Here is a 3,800-nt window from a genome sequence, read left to right on the forward strand (position 1 = left end):
AATTATTTCTATTGTCAAAAGTCTGAACATTTCTTAAAACTACATGTGTTTTAAAGCCTGAGTCTTCAATGTATTTTGCTATTCTATATCAACACAGATGTGCCATTATAAAACAGCTTTATTTGTTCTGTAGAACTTGTTGTACTATGTACAGCATATTAGAAGATATTAATTATGATTGTGATATAAAGAGTAACTTGCCTATTTATTTATTGTAATCAGAGATATTTGTTATATGTATTTATGGTATTAATTATTACTGGTAGTCTTAACTCGGAATATTGTTATTAATTTATATTAAAACACTTTTCACTATGTTTTTGTAATCAAATTGAGAATGGAAATGGGGAATGTGTCAAAGAGACTACAACCCAACCATTGAAAAGGTAACAGCAGAAGGTCACCAACAGGACTTCAATGTAGCGAGAAATTCCTGCACCCACAGGCTTTAACTGGCCCCCAAACAAATATATACTAGTTCAGTGATAATGAACGCCATACTAAACTCCAAATTGTACACAAGAAACTAAATTTTAATAATACAAGACTAGAAAAGGCCAGAGGATCCTGACTTGGGACAGGCACACAAATGTAATGTATGAATATATCCCAGTGGTTTTTTACTTCTTTTGTAAATGTACATCTTCCTTTACGTGAACTGGTTACTTTCAAATTTGATACATTGCATGAAAATGTCAGATGAACCTATGTTAATATTCAATGATAAAAATTATGAACGGTATGGATGTATAAGTTAAGGAAACAGCAGTTTTTAGAATACAAGTTTGAGGAGTACCAATATATGTTTCTTACATAGTCTGTAACTGAGCACTGGATCACTCCACAATGCTCAGATTTTCAGTTATTTGCTGACTTGTTTCGGTTCTGGTTCCTGTGTCAGCTTTTGCCCTAGCTCTCAAATGTCTGGATAGTTGGGTGCATTTACAACATTGCTGGGTAAGCTGTTCCATATTGGTGCAATTTCTTTGGGGAAGAAATTTGATCTTATTGTTTTGTTGCATCTTTGAATAGCCAGTTTCTTGTTGTGTCCTCTAGTTGCAGAAGTATAAAATAATAGAAATCCTGATTAGTGATTCAGTCTGAATAACTCAATTTCAGACTCCTAGTAGCCTCTTGTTTGAGACCTGAACCCCTCCTGATTTTATCAATCTATTAATTATAAAAACTTAAGTAAAGAATGAGGAAATTTAGTAAAATGATAACCAATTCAGAAACCTTTATTCAAGCTGTAAAAGTTTTCCAAGTTTTCCAAGTTAAAAAAATATAACATTCAATACAATTGGAGATGAATAAAATAATATGGACTATAAACCTAGTTATAGAGATGCAATAGCACATTGTGAAATATCTGGATTATCAAAGAAGAAAATATACTCTTATAATCAGCAGGTTTTATTACATATTGCCAGATTCAAGAGCTGGTCCAGAAGACACAACACCCAGACTCTTGAATTAAAAAGACAGGACCAAGTGTTTTGAGCATTTGTAATCCCAATATTTTTCTTTTACACATTTTAAAAATCGTAAAATCATGATAGAAAATACAAACATAATTAGGACAAGTTTGAGTGATTTCTTCACAGGTTTTGGTTTGTGAAACTAGTCTTGTTTGGGTATCTAGTTTGTCTGTATAGGGAGATTGGATATGATTGTCAATGACAGATCTCCACAAATACCAAATAATGCAGAAGAAAGCAACTATAGGTCTCTGTATGGCAACTATAGGTCAATGTATAGCAACTATAGGTCAATGTATGGCAACTATAGGTCAATGTATAGCAACTATAGATCACTGTATGGCAACTATAGGTCACTGTATGGCAACTATAGGTCACTGTATGGCAACTGAAGGTCACTGTATGGCAACTAAAGGTCACTGTATGGCAACTATAGGTCACTGTATGGCAACTATAGGTCACTGTATAGCAACTATAGGTCACTGTATGGCAACTATAGGTCACTGTATGGCAACTATAGGTCACTGTATGGCAACTATAGGTCACTGTATAGCAACTATAGGTCACTGTATGGCAACTAAAGGTCACTGTATGGCAACTATAGGTCACTGTATGGCAACTATAGGTCACTGTATAGCAACTATAGGTCACTGTATGGCAACTATAGGTCACTGTATGGCAACTATAGGTCACTGTATAGCAACTATAGGTCACTGTATGGCAACTATAGGACACTATGGCAACTATAGGTCACTGTATGGCAACTATAGGTCACTGTATGGCAACTATAGGTCACTGTATGGCAACTATAGGTCACTGTATAGCATCTATAGGTCACTGTATGGCAACTGTAAGTCACTGTATGACAACTATAGGTCACTGTATGGCAACTATAGGTCACTGTATGGCAACTATAGGTCACTGTATAGCAACTATAGGTCACTGTATGGCAACTAAAGGTCACTGTATGGCAACTATAGGTCACTGTATGGCAACTATAGGTCACTGTATAGCAACTATAGGTCACTGTATGGCAACTATAGGTCACTGTATGGCAACTATAGGTCACTGTATAGCAACTATAGGTCACTGTATGGCAACTATAGGACACTATGGCAACTATAGGTCACTGTATGGCAACTATAGGTCACTGTATGGCAACTATAGGTCACTGTATGGCAACTATAGGTCACTGTATAGCATCTATAGGTCACTGTATGGCAACTGTAAGTCACTGTATGACAACTATAGGTCACTGTATGGCAACTATAGGTCTCTGTATGGCAACTATAGGTCTCTGTATGGCATGATCTTTTGTTTGTCAACTTAATATAAACTGTCCACAGTGATTGTACTCATATAAGATGTGTTTCTCTCTAATAAATAAAACAATAATCTTACTCACACTGAAATCTCACCTGCCTAACTGATTATGTTAAGTCTTAAAGATCAAGGTATTAATAAAGATATCATATAAATTTCTATTAAAATAATTGAATGGTCATATGAACACAACAAAACAGACATGTACCTCTTGAAACAATTCCATTCACTGTATATATAGTTGACTTATTGCTTACAAATCTGGAAACTGGTTTACTACAAAAATTCAATTTTTATCAATGAACCATGCAAATGAGGTCAAGCTAAGTGAAACCCTGCTAGACAGATCTGTACACTTTACAATCATTTCATATACCAAGTACTGTTGACCTTCTGCTTATAGCATCTGTGAGATGGACATTATCACAAAAAAACTTCATTGGTCGCTGATCATGAAAAGATGTCAAGGTCAAGTTAACTCTATTTGACATTCATGAATACAATACATTGATTTTATATCCCAATCATAGTTGTCCTATTTCTCGTAATAACTGAGGAAAAAAAAACACTTTAAAAGAAACCAAACCTTTTTTGGGAGCAAAACCTAAACCATGGAAATGAAGTAATGAGAAATTGACATATGCCAGACAAATAAGTATAGATTATTGGGTTTTCTACACATTGATATTTTACGATATCTATACGTAGAAAACCTGATTATCTGTTTATTGTTCTATTACTGGTCTTTTTTCCTCTTCCTAAGATAGTTTTATGCTTGACGAAAGCAAGCTTGATAACATCTCCTCTCGCATTGTGATGTCGCTGATAACTTCTCCTCTCACATTGTGACATCGCTGATAATGTCTGGTCTCATTTTGAAGTCTTGATAAGAGAATTACTGAGCGACAGAGCAGAGTGATATAGGCGTAGGGAAGGACGATAAGTATCCACATCTGCTATCTTCAAATTTTTGCGGTCGTATAAAAATTATAAAGCGTC

The sequence above is a fragment of the Mytilus trossulus genome, chromosome 9 (assembly GCF_036588685.1).
Source record: "Mytilus trossulus isolate FHL-02 chromosome 9, PNRI_Mtr1.1.1.hap1, whole genome shotgun sequence".
Lineage (NCBI taxonomy): Eukaryota > Metazoa > Mollusca > Bivalvia > Mytilida > Mytilidae > Mytilus > Mytilus trossulus.